At 37.6% G+C, this 21863-nt stretch overlaps 1 pseudogene; it reads right to left on the reverse strand.

Annotated features, from left to right (window-relative positions):
* Window positions 1-298: 298 nt before the first annotated feature.
* LOC110192137 (ferritin heavy chain pseudogene) lies at window positions 299-1220 on the reverse strand (annotated as a pseudogene).
* Window positions 1221-21863: the final 20643 nt, after the last annotated feature.

Genomic DNA, 21863 nt, shown 5'->3' on the forward strand with positions numbered 1-21863 from the left:
GCTTTCAGATAGTGCAATAATTTTTAAATTCTCTCTCCTGGATCTATTTTCCAGGGCAGTTGTTTTTCCAATGAGATATTTCACATTGTCTTCTATTTTTTTCATTCTTTTGGATTTGTTTTACAGTGTTTTGATTTCTCATAAAGTCACTAGCTTCCAATTTCTCTGTTCTAATTTTTAAGGAAGTATTTTCTTCAGTACTCTTTTTGGGTTTCCTTTACCATTTGGCCAATTTTTCTTTTTAGGGCATTCTTCTCCTCATTGGCTTTTTGGACCTCTTTTGCCATTTGGATTAGGCTTTTTTTTTTTCCATCAGTACCAAGTCACTTTATTGGAATGTAAATGGTGGTAGTTTTTTGGTACAGATTATGAAAAGGTCAGATAACCAAAATATGCATGCACTGAAAGACAGTAGCAGTCACTCCCACAGTTCCCAAGTGTGGGGGAAGCCAGGTGTGGCTTAGCTCTCGTTGTCACTGTCTCCAAGGTTGTGCTTGTCAAAAAGATATTCCGCCATGCCAGAATCGTGCCCCCGTTATGCGCAGGTTGGTTACGTGATCACCCAATTGTTTGATGGACTTTACCTGTTCGTCCAGGTAGTGGGTTTCAGTGAAATCACATAAATGGGGGTAGTTCTTGTTAGTTGCCAGCTTGTGCAATTCCAGTGAAGACTGATTGACTTTTTTTTCTAAGTGCAGAGCACACTCCATTGCGTTCAGGCCACTCTGCCAGTCATCTCGGTGTGGTTTCTTGATGTCTTGCAGGAAGATCCTACCACCTCGTTGGTTTTGCAGTTTCATCAGCTTCTCGGCGTGCTCCCTCTCCTCATGGGATTGGTGTAGGAAATATTTGGCAAAGTTCTTCAATGCCACATCATCTCGGTGGAAGTAGTAAGACATGGACAGGTAGATGCAGGAGGCGTAGAGCTCCAGGTTGATCTGCCGCTTGATGGGGGCATCCGAGTCCTGGTGGTAGTTCTGTCACACCTGAGAAGGGGACGTGGTGGAGGCAGCGAAGAGAAGGAGGAGGAGGAGGAGGAGGCTGAGGGAGGTGGCTGTGCAGCGCTTGTGGCTGGGGTGGCAGCGGTGGCGAAGGCCAGGGGTGGCTGAGGCGGGCGGCTGCTGCTCGAACTGGAGGACGGAAGAAGTGTTGGTTAGTGGAGGTGAAGGTGGACAGGTGGCTAAGGGCGGCTCTGGCTGGGAATCGAGCAGTGGTTCCATTCAAGCACGGTTGAAGCAGGAAACTGCAGTGACTCCCCTTGCCTGCGCTTCTGGCCTAGCCTTTTTTTTAAGGTGTTATTTTCTTCAGTATTTCTTTTGGGTCTCCTTTAGCAAGCTGTTGACTTGTTTTTCATAATTTTTTTGCACCACTCTCATTTGTCTTCCCAGTTTTTCCTCTGTTTCTCTTACTTGCTTCTCAAAATCCCTTTTGAGATTTTCTGAGGCCTGGGACTGATTGATATTTTTCTTGGAAGCTTTGGATGTAGGAGCTTTGACTTTGTTGTCTGCTTCTGGTTGTATATTTTGATCTTCTTTGTCACCAAAGTAAGATAATATAGTCTGACTCTTTTTGCTCTGCTTGCTCGTGATCCTGACCAATTATTTGAGTTCTAAACTCTTTTTTAAAGTAAGATTCTGCTTCCAATGTGGAGAATGTACTGTCCCAAGCTTCGGGGGATACTTGTAGGGACCTGTAAATTTTCAGTTCTTCCAAGGTGGTATGATAAGGGGTGAGGTGTTTACTCCTTTCCTAGTCTGGGCTGTGGTCTGTTGGTGACCACAAGTACTCCTTTCTGTCCTGGAACTGTGAGGAAGGTTTCCTCTCCACAGCCACTACAAGCTGCACCATGCCAGAGCTCCTCACCCCAGGACCGCTCCCCAGAACTGTGACCCAGATACAAGTAAGGGCAAAGCAAGAGATTCCTGCCTCAGCACTGGCAAAGAGATCCCTGCAATCCCCTTGTGATCAGCCACTGCATTACCCCTCTTTCTGTGGCCGGGAAGCTCAGGAGGCACCTGCCCTGCCCAGAGCCATGCTCTCACTGGAGCTGGGACCCCATATTTCTCTCTCAGCACCTCAGAAACAGACTTTTTCCCACTGACCTTCTAAGTCTTTGGCATTCCTGGATTGAGGGGGGTCTGGAAACTGACACAGCTGCCAGAGATTCAGTCCCTGAGGCCTGCTCTAGGTTCACTTAGGCCTGCACACCCAGGCTGCACTGTGCTCCTCTTCCAGCCCAGCGTGAAATACATTTCTGATCAATCATTCAGGTTGTCTTGGGCTGGAAATTTGTTTCACTCTGTCTTTTTGTGGGTTCTGCTGCTTTAGAATTTGTTTAGAGCCATTTTTTATAGGTATTTGGAGGGGTTTGGGGGACGGCTCAAGCAAGTCACTGCTTTCACTCCACCATCTTGCCTCCACCCTTAAATGTGTTTCTTGTAATCATCATATTAGTGGATTCTGATTTGTAATCCATTTTGCTATACATTTACATTTTGTGGAGTGGCAAACTTTCTATGCTTTTGAGTGCCACAGGAACCAGATTAAAATTTAATTGGGGAATATTTAACAAATAAATAAAAAATACAACCCAACAAGAATCACTCCAATGACCTCTTCCCTGTCACTGAATCTTTTTTTCCGCTTTAAATTCTACCATGAGCACAATGGAAGTATCTAGCCTGGGTAACTTCTACCATCTCCCTCCTTCCTTTACTCCTTTTCTTGGGCTGCAGAAGTAAAACATGAAATTACACAATTACAGACTGGTTATTTTATCATTATTTGGTCACATCCAACTCTTCATGACCCCACTTGATTTGTTTTTTTTTGTTTGTTTTTTGTTTTATTCTGTTTAATTTAGTTTAGTTTAGTCTTGTTTTACTTTGTTTTTGCAAAGATGTTGGATTGGTTATTTCCTTCTCCAGCTCATTTTACAGATGAGAAAACTGAGGCAAACAAGGTTAAGTGACTTGCCAAGGGGCACATGGCTAGTAAGTGGCCGATTTGAACTCAGTTTTTCCTGACTCCAGGCCCAGAGCTCTATCCACTTAGCCAGCTAGCTGTCCTACACTGGCCCCCTATAGATTCATAAGATTTGAAGTCAAATACATTTTAACTCCTTCACTGAAATTCTCATACCTATCTACCACTAATACCCTACTGCATACTTAAAAACCTTTTTGTACTGGAAGCCCTCAACAATTCTCTTTAGCCCTTTACTCTCAGCATGTGAACTAAGCTCTTCACTTCCTATGAAGATTAAGTCAATGTGAGGTGGTTTTCTTGAATAAGCCCATTTTTCTTATCAAATCCTCTCCATACCTTCATTCATTCTCTTCCCCTCATCTACCAGTCTCACTGGAAGAAGTTGTAGTCTGTAATAAAGCTCTCACCTCCACTTATACACTTGAACCAAGCACCCCTTTTCTTCTCAGTCACATTGCTCCACCAATTATTTCCATGACGTCACCAATTCCCTCCATTGCTCTCCTCTCCTCTTCCTCTCCCCTTCCTTTTCAGCTCCTCTTTGTTCTTTCCTTCCTTTCCATCCTTTACAAAAATACTCTTTATGGGTTTCTTGCCATTAGCCTACAAATGTTCTTAGGTCTCTTATTCCTTACCTATTTTTATGGATAGAGTGTGGGATAGGTTGGTTAGATGAGATATCTTCCCTTGATGCAGCCATCACTCTGTACAGTCAAGTTGGTTTGATTATTCGGTGTTGAAAATGTGGGAGAATTACTTATTTCTGTATACACCAGGGGATTTTTAATCTTTCTTGTATCAGGTACCTTTTGAAATTTGGTCAATACTATAATAAGGTCCCCTTTCAGAATTTATTTTTAACAAATAAAATATGTAGGTTTAAAAAGGAAACCATTTATATTTAAGTACACTTACCAAAATATATTTTTAAAATGTCCATAGACCGCAGGTTAAGTAACTCCTGTAGGCAGAGTATTTTTATTGTTGATGTTTTTGTTTGTTTGTTTTTGTTTTTAAGTCATCAGATTGCAACAGCAGATTGAAGGTACTGCATGTTAAACACTCAGCACAAATCCACCTCCCTCTAACTTCCTGAAACTGGCAAAAGAATATAGTTGAGGCTGGCACCGATATTTCTGCATTCATAGTCTGTACCTCAGGGCAAAACTTTAAGCTGTCATCCAATACTCCCTGATAAAAGGGAGTCTAGTTAAAGGATACCAGCACTATGGGGCAGGCAGAAGCAGGGGACTCCGGGGGCTTTGGTTATACAAGAAAAGGTTTTAGAACCCTGACTCAAGCAATTAGGTTTAAATATCACCAGAAAATAGTCACCTCTCACTTGTTCAATACCACAAGTCACTCAATCATTTCAAGATCCCTCAAAGTGAAAATTAAATCATGAGAGTTTCATAGTGAGTGAAAAGGAAACAACAACAAAAAAACCCAATAGGATGTAACTGCACGTGAGACAAGTCTAATTTTCACTGGTTCATCCATTAATCGATTAGGATCATGCATTGTCATGATCATAGAGTCACAGGAGACAGAGCTGGAAGTGTTAGACAATCTCCTCACTACCTTCTCCTCACTCAACAAATTAAAAAGAATGGAGGAAATTATTATTTATATAGAACCCACTATGTGCTGGGAATTGTGCACTTTTTTTTATAAATATTACCTTGTTTGAGCTTCACAACAGCCCTGAGAGGAAGGTTGTATAATTATCCCCATTTTGCAGTTGAAGAAACTGAAGTTAAACGATTGCCCAATATCACACCGATTTGAACTCTGGTCTATCCTGACTCTAGGCCCAGGACTTTGTCCACTGTGCCTCCTACTATATGTAAAATCTTGCACATAGGGCTGTCATAGTGCAAACAATGAATAAAGGAGATATATTCTCATTGACAGAGGTGATATGACATAGCAGTTAAAGAGATGGCTTCACAGTCAGGAATGCCTATGTTTAAGACCTTTTTCTGCCATGCAAAGGGTTTACAACTCTAGGCAAGTCACTTAACCTTTTAGGAAGGACCCCATCCTTCTGTCTAAGATTATAAGGTACAGAGCAGATGCTAATTTATGTTGGTAGAAGTTTCCTTAATTAAAATTCCCTGTATCAATGAAATAATATCTGATTCAAATGATTGAATAGTAGCAAACTGATGGTGTTATATTAAACCAAAGAATCATCCACACAGTGATGCACTTCCTGAAATAGCATTCCAAATTGAAGATCTATTCATTAAGATAAATTTTAGATAATTTAATAACAATAAGTACTACTACTGCTACCACTATCACTACTACCACTACCACCACCACCATTTATACTGCTGCTACTACCACTACCACTTCTACTTCTTCTCCTGCTTTTCCTTCTCCTCCTCCTACTATTACAAGATGTCACTTGTTGTCTTTGAGAATGAAGGACAAACAAGATAAAAAACAGAAGAAAACATAATTACTGCTTTACTGCTACTACTGTTACTGCTACTGCTACCACTACTACTGCTACTATTACTACATTTCTAGCATACTTCAGTGTCTATTTTGTATATAGAGCTTTCTTCATAACAGCCTTTTGAAGTAAGTAGCTTATATCTTGTCATTTCCATTTTACAGAGGAGGAAATGAACACTCAGAAATAAATGACTTGGTCAAGGTCACACGGTTAGTAAATGGGGCAACCAGAAATAGAATCCAAGTTTTCTTATTTCAATTTCTGTGTGCTTTCACTATGTTACTCTACTTCTTTCCCTACCAAACTTATATAATGTTTTGGATTAAAACTATCTGTGACTACTGATGAGGAATCAGCATGTGGGTAACAGTGTCTTCAATGAATTTGCTGAGACTATCTTGTAGTTAAATAAAGGCATTTATTGGGGTGACATACCTAGCAGACTCTGTTCCTTATGGGAGGCCAGAGTACCCAGTGGGTCTAGACGTCTGGTCTATATACAGTTTGACCGGATAGGGGGAAGGAGAGCAGCAGAAAAGGGTAGGGGTGGTGGTGGGGGGGGAAGTACAGCTCTGGAATTCCTGGAATACCAGGTAATCTGGAGTGTCTTTGCATTTATACAGATAAGCAAGGGGAATGGGAAAGGGGAGGGAAAGATCTGGTCTGGAATGTAAGGCTGTTGGGGGTGCTTTGTGGAATGCATACAGATAAGCCCGAGGAACAGGAAAGGGGACAGAGAAGTACGAAGTGGGAGCATCAATGCATAGTTTTCCTGATCATTTATCTCATCAGCAACTGGAGACTTGCTAGTCATTTATAGAAGATGATAGTAATATAGTTGGAACCAGCAAAATGAGGGTATTTTCTAAATGAAAACAGGAATTCCTAAAAATTCCTGAAGTCCTAAAAAGGAATGGATAAAAGTGGCTTTACTGTGTACCATCCAGTGAATACTAGGAGTTGAAGGTAATATCCACTTTGTGGATTTATTAATTTTAGGATACATTTAGTATACAGCCAGGGTAGGATTGAGTCATATCTGTAAAACTAGTTTTCTCTAGTTCACAACAATTTTATCACCTGGGGTTCTCCTCATGCTCCTATAGCTCAAAGTCTCTATAACTATGTAAATTGTCTTTGAGAATTCAAATACACTTTCAGTAACATGGTAATGAGTTACATATATCCCTCTCATTCTATATAATAAAATAAAACTTTCAATGGTTCTTTCAATTTTTTTTTCAGCTGCCCGTGTAACATTCAGGTTCTCCATGATTTAAAACCATATCATATAAATAAAACATTATTGGTATATAAATGCACCTATGGATCATATGTAACCATAAATACATAAACACACATTAATGTATTAGGTTTCTCAAAAATCAATGGAAAGATTCATGAGGATTTTGCATAGGCTATTGTGTATTGCCAACAAAGATACGTGCAAAGAACATAATACTGTAAAAGATACCTTCAATAACATGTATAAAATGAAAAAGGATTGGGAATAATAAAACTGTGAGAATCAGAGCCAATAGGATGAAAATCTGAGTGTTGTACTGCCCTGAGAATAATTAGAATCTTGGAGGTAGAAAAGACTTTAAAGGATATCAGTTTAATCCTAAGGATGAAGGATCTTCCCAGCAATTCTTGAATATATGGTCTTCAAGGGTCTGCTTGAAGACAATATGTTAAAATCATAACAGTAAGAATTACAGTAGGTTTAGGCTAAGGTTCTACAGAGAAGATTGTGGAGAAGGCATAAATGTCCCAATTCATAGTAATTCTTACCTTGGAAGTGTAGCTGACATGTGAATATCTCTTGTTGATTTCCTCAGAAGTAAAGAAGAAAACCCTATAACAATGAGTTGGAGGGTTGGGATCCCAGGTCTGTGCAAGAAAAGACTATTTCTCCTTTGTAGATTTCCGGGCCATCTTGTACTCTCACGCCCAAAAAGAAACAGAAGAAAATACAAAGAAAACATGGACAACAGATGTTTATGGGAAATAAGATGAAATCAATTAGATTCTGTTAATACAGCATAATTAGAAACAGGTAACAGTTGTACCCAGCTGAAATAAAGCAGAGAAGGAAGAACCTAAACTAGGTTTTATTAAGGGGATTTGTTTTGTGAAGTTTAGATATAGTCAAAGGACTTCACCTGAGGCTGCAGGTTCCCCACCCTTGATAGCTCCTCTGGGTCCCCTCCTCCCATTGATCCAGCTAGCCGAGCAAGTGCACACAATATAAAATAAAACTAAGCAAAACAAACCAACAACAATAACAACAAACATTTGCTATTTACACTGTTTGGCTGGTACTTCACACATCTCCCCAGAGATGTGGTTTTTAGGAGGGTGAAGAAGAATGTCATCCCCACTGCTGCTTCCTTTCCCCTTCTGACTGTGTGGAAGCTCCATCCCCCCCCCCCATCCTCTGTGTATTCCCTATTAAGAGATTGATTTTTATTTTTAATAGATTGTTGCTGCAGTAGGAAAAAAAATTAATTTCTCTCCAGTCTGGATTCTATGATTTCTTCTTTTCCCAAGCTAGGAAGGAATATTCATTCCAGGGATTTTTGCAATTCTGCCCCCTTTGTGACACAGGACATTCAAGCTTAGCCCAAAGTACTGTACACAATGAAGAACTTCCACCTTTTTAAAAATGTCTATTTTTGCTTATTTTCAAATGTATATTACATTTAATACACAATTCTGAATAGAGTGTCTGGTTGCCAGTGATATTACACAGCCCTAAGCTCCTTTTTCTACCACAATTACTAGGTTTTATGACTAACCCCAGGACCTTCCACCTTCCCAGCTCCGCCATGTTCCCAACTCTGTCTTCTGATGGCCTGAGGATAAAGGTGCCAGACACATTCTTATCACTCTCATCAATAGCTCTATACATTCATCAAGTGGCCTCTGTCAATTTTGATTTAGTTATCCTGGTAGTTCAGCCTGCCCCTGGCCTTCTCTCACCAGAAATAGACACAGACCCTATGGTGCTTTCTCTGATAGCTTGGTTCTTCCCAGTGCTTTCATTTTAAGTAAAGCCATCAGGCCATGCATATCTTCACTCCTTTTCAGTTTCCCTTTTGAATCCCCAGAATTTCTACCATACTTCTATTTGCATACTTTCTTTCCAGCCCACTCCCTTCTAGGTTTCCTTTTTTATATTGTCTTTCCCTAAGTTCCTTGATGGCAGCAACCTTATTCTTTGCCAGTATTTGTATTTCCATAACTTAGCCTAGTGGCTGACAAATAGTAAGCATTTGTCTAAGTGACTTTCTTGGTGGTTTTCTTTGTTCCTTGTAAATATCTTGAGATCGTCTTAGCTTCAGGCCTCTTAGAAGACTCCAGAAGGCAATAATACTTGGTCTCTGTCTCTTTAATGTGCATGCCTAGTTTTTTGATTCTCAATTTCCCTGTGAAGTCCTCTTGTGAACTAGTTTTGCCTCTTGCAACAGGCAGCAAGGTGATACAGTGGATAGAGCACTGGGTTCAGACTCCAGAAGACCTGAGTTCAAATTTGACCTTAAACACTTACAGTCTGTGTGACTACGGGCAAGCCACTTAACCATTGTCTGCCTCCTCAACTGTAAAATGGAGATGATAATCATACCTATCTCCCAGCATCCTTATGAGGACCAAATTGAATGGGATGTCCCAGTGAACACTTCTCAGTGTAACTAAAGTTTGGGATAAAACTATCCTAAATCTGGTAATGGGTTCAGAAGGTAGGATAGGGTTAAGTATAAATTTCTGTAAGTTTTTTTTTTCAGAGCCACACATCAGTAGTAAAAATCTGTCTAGTTGTTAAGCCTTAGCCTATTTTTTAATCTTATTCAGATATGCCTTTGCCCCTAAAAAGAATCTGGCCCCAGAAAACCCTTAAAAGGTTCCTTATCTACTCCCCTTATCTCCCTTTGAAAGAACTTTACTCAGATGCCTTCCAGTTCCCTCCATTATCTGTCCCCATTGTTTATTCAATCTCTCAGACCTTCCAAAATAGTTGTAAACCATCTTTCTGCCATGGTGGCCTGGCTTACAGACAGCTAGGGGGAGAGGGAATTTACTCATTAGGGCTATTTAACCTGGTTTTCTGTTTCTGTGTATTTGTCTCCCCTCATCAGAACATGCTGGTGGAGGGACACCCATGTCTTGAGATTTGAAATAATAATAATAAATCAACTTTCTGTTTCATCTTGGATACCTCTGTGTTGTTGTTGTTTTAAATTTGAGTGGCATCCCACACAAAATGTTATAATAATTGCAAAACTATAATAATTAGCAGTGTCTCAAACATAGTTGGCACTTAATAAATACTGCCTTTTTTAGGCTCTGTTTACTAGGGAACGTGGTGTTTCAGGACGCTCACCTCCAAAATCCCTGCTGAGATGCCACAAAATTCTCTGCTGCATTCCTAGACTGGAAAGAGGTGTTGACTCATGCTTCATTTGACTTTAATGTTCATTTGCTGTCTTTTTAAATATTTGCCTAGATAAACTGAAAGGAGATGAGTTGTTTATAACATTTTGTGGTGCTATCTTAACAAGAAGTTTCTACTCTTACCTTTGTAAAGACATTGTCTGACAACGTATAGTAGACTAGATTAGGAGTCAAGAAATGTAAATACAAATCCCTTTTCAGCCATTTACTAGTAATACAATCTTAGAGGAGTTGTTTAATGTCTTTAGTTTTCTCAATAATAAAAGAATTAGCAACATTTTGTCCCTCATACCTTTTGGGAGGCATTGTTTAGCCTGAAACTACTTTAGAACTGTGGGCTATTATTAGGATGCTGATGACCTCTAGAAACTCTAAAAAAAGAGTTAAACAAAATTTGAGTGGAATTTATGGCCAACAGAAGCATAATAGATTTATATCTATAGTCTTCTGATGCTGGAATCACCCTTTGCTCCTGTGGCCTTTTTCTATGATTGGGTAGTTCTTCTCAAACCTCCATTTTAAGAAGGCTATCAAAGCCAACTATCTCTTCATTTCTTTCTGGGCTTTATTCTAAACTCTCCAAAATTGCTCCACCATGACCCAACACAGAGAAATTCTTCTCATTCTTTTTGGTTGATATCCACAACTACAATATAAGCTATTTGAGGTCAAGGAATACCTTTCTGCTTACATTAGTATTACCAGCACTTACCACCTTTCCAGGCACATGTTTAACCTTTATTTTTGAGAAGGACCATGATATGGGTGATGTCTGTTCTTCTTTCTTGTAGGTTTCCTTTTTTTTATAACATGGGTTCAAAGCCTTCACCTTCTAGATGGACAAGAAGCTATATAAATATGTGTGTGTGTACATATATATATATATATATATATATATATATATATATATATATATATATATTATATAAAATTTTAGGTATTATTTAGTATTTTATTTTTCCCCAGTTACATGTAAATTGAGAAGGCAAGCAATTCAATATAGGTTATATGTGTGTAATCATGCAAAACATAACCATAATAGGTATGTTATGAAAGAGACTATAGATAAAAAATTAAGAAAAACAAAATTAAACAAAAGTGTATTTCAATCTGTATTCAGACACTATCAATTCTGTCTATAAGGATGGATAGCATTTTTCATTATGAGTCTTTCAGAGTTATCTTGGATTATTTTATTACTGAGAATAGCTAAGACATTCATAACTGATCATCTTACAATATTGCTGTTACTTTGTACACAGGATATTTCACTTTACATCAGCCCATGCAAGTCTTTCCAGGTTTTTCTGAGAGCATCCTCCTCCTCATTTCTTATAATACAATCATATTCCATCATAATTTCATACTACAACTTGTTCAGCTATTCCCGAATTGATGGACATCCCCTCAATTTTTAATTCTTTACCACCAGAAGAGAGCTGCTGTGAATGTTTTTGTACATATAAGTAGTTTTCATTTTTATTTTTTGTCTCTTTTGGGATACAGCTCTAGCACTGGTATTGCTAGGTCAAAGGGTGTATATACATGGTTTTATAATCTTTTGGGCGTAGTTCCAAATTGCTCTATAGAATGGTAAAATCATGTCAAAACAGTGCATTAATGTCTCATTTTTGACACATCCCTGCCAGCATTTGTCATTTACCTATTTTGTCCCATTAGCCAATATAACAGATATAAAGTAGTTCCTTAGAATTGTTTTAATTTGCATTTCTCCAACCAACAATGATTTAGAGTATTTTTCCCCATATGACCATAGAAGGCTTTGATTACTTTATCTGAAAATTGATCATATCTTTTGATCATTTATTGTTGGAGAATGGCCCTTTAAAAAATCATTCATTTCTCTATATGTTTGAGAATGAGCCCCTTATCATAGAAACTTGCTTCATTTTTTTTCATGGTTACTATTGCTAATATTTCCCTTCATTCTAACCACCCTATTATTGTATTCTGTCTCTGTTTTCACCCAGTACCTCCTCAAAAGTGTTTTTCTTCTGACTATCCCCTTCGCCATTTGCCTTCCCTTCTATCACCCCTTCTTCTCTTTTCCCCTTCCCCTCGTACTTTCGTGAAGTATAAGACAGATTTTTATACCCAATTGAGTTTGTATATGTTATTCCCTCTTTGAGACAATTCTGATGAGAGTACGGTTCACTCACTCCCCCTCCTCTCCACCCCTCTTCCCCTTCACTGTAACATTTTTTTCTTGCCTCTTTTATGTGAGATGACTTACCCTGCACTACCTCACCCTTTCTCTTTCTCCTAGTACATTTCTCTCACAACCATTAATTTTATTTTTAAACATGATTCCTTCATATTCAAATCACACCTGTTCCCTCTTTCCATATATATTCTTTCTAAATACCCTAATAACGAGAAAGGACATATGACTTAAAATATCATCTTCCCATGTGGGAATGTAAATAATTTAAACTTATTAAGTACCTTACGATTTCCCTTTCATTGTTTTACCTTTTAGATTCTCTTCTGTCTTGTATTTGAAAGTCAAATTTTCTATTCAGCTCTTATCTTTTTCTCAAGAATGCTTGAAAGTCCTTTATCTCATTGAATTACCATTATCCCCCCTGAAGGATTATGCTTAGTTTTTCTAGTTAGGAGATTCTTGGTTGTAATCCTAGGTACTTTGCCCTCCTGAATATCATATTCCAAATCCTCTAATGCTTTATATGTAGAAGCTGATAAATCATGTGGTATGCTAACTATAGTTCCATAACACTTGAATTGTTTCTAACTACTTGAAATATTTTCTCCTTGACTTGGGAATTTTCAAATTTGGCTATAATATTCCATTTTGGGATCTCTTTAAGTAGATGATTAGTGGATTCTTTCAATTTCTATTTTACTCTCTATTTCTAGAATATCAGGGCAATTTTCTTTGATAATTTCTTGAAAGATGATGAATAGGCTCTTTTTCTGATCAAAGCTTTCATGTAGTCCAATAATTTTTAAATTATCTCTCCTGGATCTATTTTTCAGGTCAGTTGTTTTTGCAATGAAATATTTCAAATTGTCTTCTTTTTTAAAAAATTCTTTTGATTGTATTCTATTGTTTCTTGATTTCTCATGAAGTCATTATCTTCCATTTACTCCATTGTAATTTTTATTAAGGAATTACTTTCTTCTGTGAGATTTTTCGCCTCCTTTTCCATTTGACCAATTCTGTTTTTTAAGGCATTCTTTTCCTTATCAGTTTCTTGGACTTCTTTTACCATTTGGCCTAGTCTTTTTTTTTTTAAGATATTATTTTCTTCAGCATTTTGTGTGTGTGTATGTCTTCTTTCTCAAGCTGTTGACACTTTCCTTTTTTTAATTATATACTTTATTTTTTAGTTTTCACCAATCACTTCCATAAGCTTTTGACTTTGGAAAATGGGAAAAAAAAACCTAACTATAGGAAGGTACCATGGTGACAAGGAAGATCGAAATAAACTCAGAAGAAGACAATAAAATAAAAGTTCCCACATCCAAAGCCTCCAAGAAAAATATGAATTGGTCTCAGGCCACGGAAGACCTCAACACTGATTTTGAAAATCAAGGAAGAGAGTAGAGGAAAAATTATGAATAGAAATAAGAGTGATACAAGAAAATCATTAGAAAAATGTCAAAACAAAACAGCAAAATGATGAATGTTGGAGAAGATGTGGGGAAATTTGGTACACTAAATGCATTGTTGGTGGAGTTATGAACTGATCCAATCATTTTGGAGAGCAATTTGGAATGCTTCCAGTTATTGAAGTCCTGTGGCAGGAAGAAAGTGCAGACTTGCTGATGGCTCAGGATACCATGGGTGATTTTAGTGTCTTGCATGTCTGACTAAGCTCTAAGTGCTGCACAGAGTTTACTGCAGCTCTTTGATTGCTGTCGGACCAAATAGTTCTCATCCACTTATTCCACTGAGGGAATTCTTCACATGCATGAGGCAGACAAAACCTTGATTTGGCATTGGGTTTCAGGCCTGTCATTTACCTTCAACCTGATTTAGCCTTTTTTAGATGATTTTTTTTTACCAGATTTTGACCTCTGGGCATGCTATAGCTTCTTGGAGCCACAGGTGAGAGTTGGATGAAATTGGGTGCAAAGAAAGATAGACAGCCTTGAAAAAGACTCAGCAAACCCTCACTCCTGAGATGCTAGTCCTCTATAAACTATACCATATACACCCTGCTGGATTGAAACATGCTTCTTCTTCTTCTTGTATTTCCTATTGACACTATATATTCTCACATGAGGCAGCTAGATGGCTCAGAGGATAGATTTCTAGGTCTGAAGTCAATAAGACCTGAGTTCAAATCTGACCTAAGACATTTACTAGCTGTTTAACCCTGGGCAAGTCACTTAACCTCTGTTTTCTTTGGAGGTAGCTAGGTGGCTAAGTGGATAGAGCCCTGGTTTTGAGGTCATAAATACTAGAATCCAAATTTAGCCTCAGACACTCACTCCTGTGTTATTCTGGTTAAGTCACTTAACCTCTACTTGCCTAATATGCTGGAAAAGAAAATCACAAACTACTCCAGTATCTATGCCAAGAAAACCTCATACTGGGTGAAGATGAGTTTGACATTATTGAACAAGTCTACTATTCCTCCTGACTTCTAGTTCAGTTCTTCATTGAACAGAGCAAAAATATTTTTTCTTCAACATTTTCTAATCATAAATCTAACTAATACCTCCCTTTGGAGAACTATTCTTCATCATAACACCCATTGGATTATAATTATATTCAATAATGTAAAGTTAGGAAGGAAAAAGTAGGAAAATGACATACATAAATATGGCAACATATTAATGCAAATAACACAGGGACTGCTTTTCATTGCCATCATACTACCCACAGTGCCTTGCACACATAAATGCTTTTAAAATTATTGAATTATTTCATATTGAATTTATTCATGCATGCTAGGTTCTAAGTTTCCCTCCACAGTCAAAATTCTGCCTTCTAAGCTTCTGTATTCTCAGGTCACTTCCAGCTGGTTTTAGTCTTATAGTCAGAAGTTCTCTGTTCCTTTGCTCTTCAAATTTTCTCATTCTCTGGTCTCTCTTTCTTTTCTTTCCTTTTCAAATATTGGCATGCTTATCACTTAGAGGTCATACAATAAAGATTTGCGGAGTGAATCAATGAAAAAAATGACTAAATAGCAGTACACTATAAAAATGGTGCTCTACAAAAGAGAAAAGAGAAACTGACATATATCAATTCATGTCTACTGGCACCACCTTTTAATCCTCTTTTTCTATATAGAGTTATATAAGGAAAAAATTGTATCTTCTCATTCCCCTTTCCAGGAAGCTAAAAGTCAAAATAGAGATACAATAAAAGGCAGTTAGACACAAATTTACCAGGATAGAAGCAGAATATAGTTTTTAAAAAACTGGGCATCAGGAGAGGACATCTTGCCTATTATTATGAGGTCATATTTTTTCTCTGTCATGGCAGACCTCCTGTCCACTTACAACAAAATACCTGCATGGTACTAGGTCACAGCTTGAAAATAGCTTGAAATAGCTTGAAAAATGGAAAGTAGCTCACTTGTACATTTGTAATTACCTTGAAAGATAGCAAAAATTTCCATCAAAAGATGGAGACAAATTCAATCAGGAATTAGCTCAAATTGGGAAGCTTTCAAGATAGATAGATAGAAAGGTAGATAGATAGGTAGATAGATAGATGATAGAGATAAATACATACATATGCCTATCTATATATGTATATGTATACATATGTTTATGAATATAATATATAGCATGTGTATGTGTACATACATATGTACACACAAAATGTATCTATATCTATATCTATATCTATATCTATATCTATATCTATATCTATATCTATATCTATATCTATATCTATCTATCTATATATATCTGCTGAAAGGGAAGAAGAGGGAGAGAGACACAGAGAGACAGAGACAGAAAGAAAGAGAGAGAAAGAGAGAGAGAGAGAGAGAGAGAGAGAGAGAGAGAGAGAGAGAGAGAGAGAGAAAGTAAAAGGCAAAATGACTTGTTCTTGAACCTGTGGAAGACAAATTAAATCATTAATTTTATTAGGGGAAAAATAAAAGAGAGTTGGATAAATGTCATTTAGATAGAAAAATTTCAGCCATGGAGGGTTAAGATTATCATATTAATTTTATTTCAAATATAATCAATAATGATTAATAATATCCCAAAATAATAATAATTTCAAAAAATAGAGTAAACATAGTGCTGGTGATGGGTTGTTTTGGGAGTTAGCAAAAGATGACACTGTGCTTTAATCTGAACCTGGTCCTAAATTGTACCTATAATCTACACTTCTGCAGTTCAACAATTACAAACATTCATTATAAACTTGTTATGTGGAAGGTTATGCTAGGATAATGCCCTTCCTGACCTCTACTTGTTAATTCTTCCCACTCTGAAGGTTTCCCTTTATCTATTCTCTCTGTATCTCATGTGAATTTAGCTATTTACATGTCATCTTTCTTGATAGAACATAAGCTCTTTGAAAACAGGGATTTCCCCCAACCACTTTTGAGTGTGTATCTCTAACACAGTGTCAGGTATACATAATATATTCAATACATAATACATTTTCTTGAATGACTAACATGCAATATTTTGTGTTACGTACCCCAATGCGATAGGTTTTTGAATGAGAAGACAAAGACAAAACAATCCATTTTAAAAAAATATAATCTGCTTGGAAAGAAAAGGGATTAGGAAGGGATGATTATAACAACTATGGGGAGATGATGGGAATCTTCCAAGAGGAGGTGGTACCTGAGCTGAATCTTGAAGTAAAAACACAAGGCTTTTGAGATGCAGAGATGAGAAAGAAGTGCATTACAGAATGGAGTCAGCCTATGCAAAGATCTTGAGGTAGAAGATTATAGTTCAAGAGAATTGTACAATAGGACTATTTGAATGGAATGATAAATTTTTTAAGAAAAGTAGTATAAAATAAGGCTGGATATTAGTCTCCAGTTAGGAGACTGTGAAGTGTGTCACATGTTGTGGTGAGTGGTTTATATCTTGTATATCTCTAGATTACAGAAATAATTGTTTACGGTCAAGAAAGTGATTTAGTCAAACTGTGTCATAGGAAGTTTTTCTTGGCAACTTTTTGGAAGATGGATTGTAAAATTAAGACACTAAGAAACAGGGCAAATAGTTAAAAAGCTATTATAGTAGGAGAGATCATTGACGATGAGGACCTAGAAAGTGTGCTAGCCATGTTTGCAGAGAGAAGGAGAGAAATTCAAGAGTAGTTGGGAAGGAAGAAACTGTGGGATTAAACAAACTGTTGTTTATAAAGGGTATGAGGGAGGGAGGAGTAACATTTCCTCTGAGATATAAACATTGATGACTGGAAGAATGGTGGTACCATTTGTAAAAATACAGAAGCTTGCCAGAGTGTCATGCTTAGGATGGGAAATAATTCCATTTTATCTATGTTAAGTTTGAAATGCCTATAAGACTTGAAGGATGAAATTTCCAGAAGATAACTGACAAAGGAGACTGAAGATCAGGAGGTTACTTCTTTATCTGTGGATTTAGGGGTCATCAGTACAGAAATAAAATTTAAACACAAGAGAGCAGGCAGAGTAAAACAGGGAGATTTGGATCGAGAATGTAATAGGGCTTCAGACAGCCTTCTGAGAAATCCAAACTTTCAAAAAGTGAAGCAAGGCAGTACATATGGTGATTAAGCAAAGGAAACTGTGTAGGAACAGACAGATAAGAAAACCAAGAAATAGTAATGCCATGAAAATCATGGTAGGAAAAGGTTTTCCAGGAGAAAGGAATAGTCAACAGAATCAAAATTTCAGAGAAATCAAGGAAGATGGACACTCAGAAGAGGTCACTAGATTATAAATCGAGATCATTAGAAGTCTTGGAAGTGACAATATCAATCTAATTCCATTTTAATCAACAAACATTTAGGAATTATTGTGGTTGCCCTTAATAATCTAAGACCAAAGTAAAATCACTATGCCAAAGTCAATGTACATTGTGTGTCCAATTGTGGCTGATCAGACAAATACGAGCTCAAAAGGCTCAACCAGGCTCAACCACAGATCAGGTACAAGTAGTCCATATAAATATTTGGGATGGGAATATCTCTAAATTTTTTCATCTTACTTTTTTTTTTGAGCTACAGCAATTCTACTTTGCTCAGAGAACAGCACTTTCTTTGATGAAGACATATAATGCTGGGTGGTCCTGTTCCAGTGTCTCCCATGTCTCACACTCAATTCTGAAGTTTTTCAGAGAGACCTTAACAGTGTCCTTTTATTTCTTCTTCTGACCTCCATGTGAATCCTTGCCTTGTGTGAGTTCTACAAAATATAGTCTTTTAGGCAAATGTATGTTTGGCATTAGAACAACATGACCAGACCATCAGAGTTCTGCTCTTTGTAGTAGAGTTTGAATGCTTGAAGGTTCAGCTCAAGAAAGGACTTCAGTGTCTGCATCTTATCTTGTCAAGTGATCTTCAGAATCTTCTTAAGATGATTCAAATGGAAACAACTAAGTTTTCTGGCATGGCACTGCTATACCATCCAGGTTTCACAGGTGAACAACAATGAGGTCAGAATAAGAGCTCTGTAGAACTTCAATTTGGTAGTCAGTCTAATACCTCTTCTCACCCATATTTTCCTTTGGATACTCCCAAACATTGAGATAGTTCTGAAAATGTGTGTGTCAACCTCATTACCAACTTGTACATCCTTGGAAAGTATACTGCAAAGGGAGGTGAACTTATCCACAGCACTCAAAATTTCTCCATTTGCTGAATTAGATAGTTCCACGTATGGATGATGTGGTGTTATCTGGTGGAGAACCTCTGTTTTCTTGGCATTAAGTGTTAGGCAACAATTAGAACAAGTGGCAAAAAACCAATCCACACCCTGCTGCATCTCAGCCTCAGAAGCTGTATCGAGTGCACAATCATCTGCAAACAAAAATTCACACACCAACTCTTCCTCCACTTTAGTCTTAGCTTCTAGCCTTTTCAAGTTAAATAATTTGCCATCAATGCAGTAGTTGACCTTGATGCTGGTTGAAAGTATCTGACAACATCATAGAAAATGTCATGCTAAAAAGCATTGGAACAAGCATGTGGCCTTGCTTTACCTCATCGGTGACTGGAAAGTATGAGAGCATCAGATATTATCCATTATCTGTACAAGCCTGCCATCATGGAACTGGTATACAATACTGATGAACTTCTCCAGGAAACCAAATTTTGTCATAATGTTCCACAGGCTCTCATGACTGACAGTACTAAGGGCCTTCATCAGATCTATGAATGTTGCATACAGATTTCTATTCTGTTCCCAGCATTTCTCCTGGATTTGTGTAGCAGTACATACTATAGCAACTATTCCTCTATCCTTTCTGAAGTGACACTGTCTCTTGGGTAGATGACCATGTTCCACATGAAAAATCAGGCTATTAAGGAGAATTCTGGCAAGATTCTTGCTGGCAATGGCTAGAGATACACCCCAATATGATTGTGACAAGACAACCTATTTCCTTTTCCTTTACACAGATAGAGAATGTAGGCATCCCTGACCTCCTGGAGGATAACCTCCTCTTGCTATATAACCCAAAGTTTTTCAGTCAGCATTTGTATGAACAAAGGGGCTCCTGCCTTGCAAATCTCAGCTGTAAGAGAATCAGTGCAAGGCACTTTGCCACATGATAGAGGCCTGATGGCATTCAAAACCTCTTCCTCTGTTGATAATTTATCTAGAGAAGCAATGACTTTAACTTGAGGTATAGGGATCAATGGCTTCAGCATTGGCTGATGACATCTAATGGGAACACTATGGAAGTGTTCAAACTGTCTCTTCAGAATCATGTCTTTATCACTGTTCAGCATGACACCATCATCCCTGAGTATTTAAGATGTACCTTAGGTCTTTGGCCCATAAATAACATTCAGGGTATCATAAAAGCACTTTGGATTGTTATTATAATCATAAAACTGAATTTCATCTGTCTTTTTATTGAGTCAAGAATCCTGCACCTCTCTAAGCTTTGTTTGTACTTTACTTTTGTTTTTCATTTCACTTTTGATGGAGGTAAATGCTATCTTTTTAAAGATAGATGAACTATTCTGTTGGCAAACCCTGTGGCGTTCTCATTTTTCATTTAGTAACTTCTGAATTTCCCTATCTTTTTCATCAAACCATTGCTGATGTTTGTGAGTATTCTGGCCTAGATGAGTAAATGTGATACTGTGCACCAAATCTCTGAAAACTGCCCATTCTTTTTCTGTTCTACTGTTGCCAATCATGTGTTGGTTCAGCTCTCCCTCCAAGTTAGCAACAAACCTTTCACTCATGGAAAAAGTTCTTTAATCTTTTGACATTGTCTTCTGATAATTGTCTTGTCTTGGGGCCACTGCTCTTGTTAAATGTGAATGTTTAGCTTGGAGAAGACAAGTCTGTGCTCAGTCCAGCATTCTCTACTAGTATAGGAATTTGGGGAGTGGGAATGAGGAAATTGCTGAGTTTTTCTGGGCTGCATGGGTTTGCTGGTAAATATTGAGCAACCATCTCTCTGAAGAATTTTTTTTAAAAGAATGTGCCCATGAATTGCTTCTAAATTCAATCCAGATTATTTATATTTTATACATCAATTTCTTAAGCTTAAGCAATCTCTGAAACAGTAAATCAAGCACTGATTTGTAATATTTGACAATTAATAGGATGTAAATGGTCATACTGAAAATTTAAAGCTGGCTCTTATAAGTTCTTATAAAGTTGGCTCCAGCACACCCCTGGAATGGTCGCCATACCAGTTAAATGATGATATCTAGTACGGGATCCTATAATGAGCTGGGCAGAGCTGGGTTGAATGTTCACTCTCCCTTCACCAGAGAGCTGTGACAAGAAGTAAGAGGGTTCAGGTTTGAGTTTTGAGTCCCAAGGGACTTAGATGAACTTAATAGTAAGTCCTGGTTCAGTGGTTACATCCAAGGATGGTAGGGAATATTTCACTCATGGAGTACTTAGCTCTATTTAAGGCCTAGTGTTTCCGTAGCTGGTGGGCCATTTTGCATTCAGCCTAGTTTTTGAGCCTCTCATCTTTCTAATTTTTGTTTTTGTTTTTGTTTTTGTTTTTTTTTTTTGCTTTCTAGTGAAGCAATTGGGGTTAAGTGACCTTCTCAGGCTCATTCAGCTAGGGTCAAGTGTCTGAGGCCAGATTCAAACTCAGGTGCTTCTCACTCCAAGACTGGAGATCTATCCAGTGTGCAACCTAGCTGTCCCTCATCTTTCTCATTCCATACATAAGTCCTTAGTTGGGAAGACACTGAAATTTTATCTAAGCCTATTCCCAAACTGAAGTTACACTCTACACCCTATTAACTAGCTGTGTGTCTTTAGGTAAATAATTTCAGCACTCTGGGCCTTAGTTTTTCAATGGACAAAATAACATATGTATCTTGTAACACTGGCATCCTATGATTAAGCAATCTATAAACTGTCAATTCATTCACTGCATGGCCTTAATGACTAGATGTGATTTCATCCTATTTACACTACTTACTGAGAACAAGTAGATATAATTGAGTATTGGGTGCATGAGGGCCTTTGAGTCAGTAAAAATTTCATCCCACTTGGCAAAGATTATTTCTTTAATTGCCAGAGGAAGCAGCAGACTCCATTGATTCTATCAATAATACATTCTTATAATTAAAATATGGGTATGCATAATTTCCCTTCTGGTGCAGTACTGTATTGACCTTGGCAAAAAAAAAAAAAAGGTAAATATGAAATGTTATTTTAAAGTTGAAATTGCCAGGTAATTTACTCTGTATGTGCATGCATATGTCTGGGGGGCATGGTTTGTATCAGGGGGTATATTAGGTTGTCAGAACGCCCATCAGGGCATCTTGTAGAAGCAAGCTCAGGCT

This window comes from Phascolarctos cinereus, unplaced genomic scaffold, assembly GCF_003287225.1.
Source record: "Phascolarctos cinereus isolate Bilbo 61053 unplaced genomic scaffold, phaCin_HiC Scaffold_2;HRSCAF=192, whole genome shotgun sequence".
In the NCBI taxonomy this organism is placed as follows: domain Eukaryota; kingdom Metazoa; phylum Chordata; class Mammalia; order Diprotodontia; family Phascolarctidae; genus Phascolarctos; species Phascolarctos cinereus.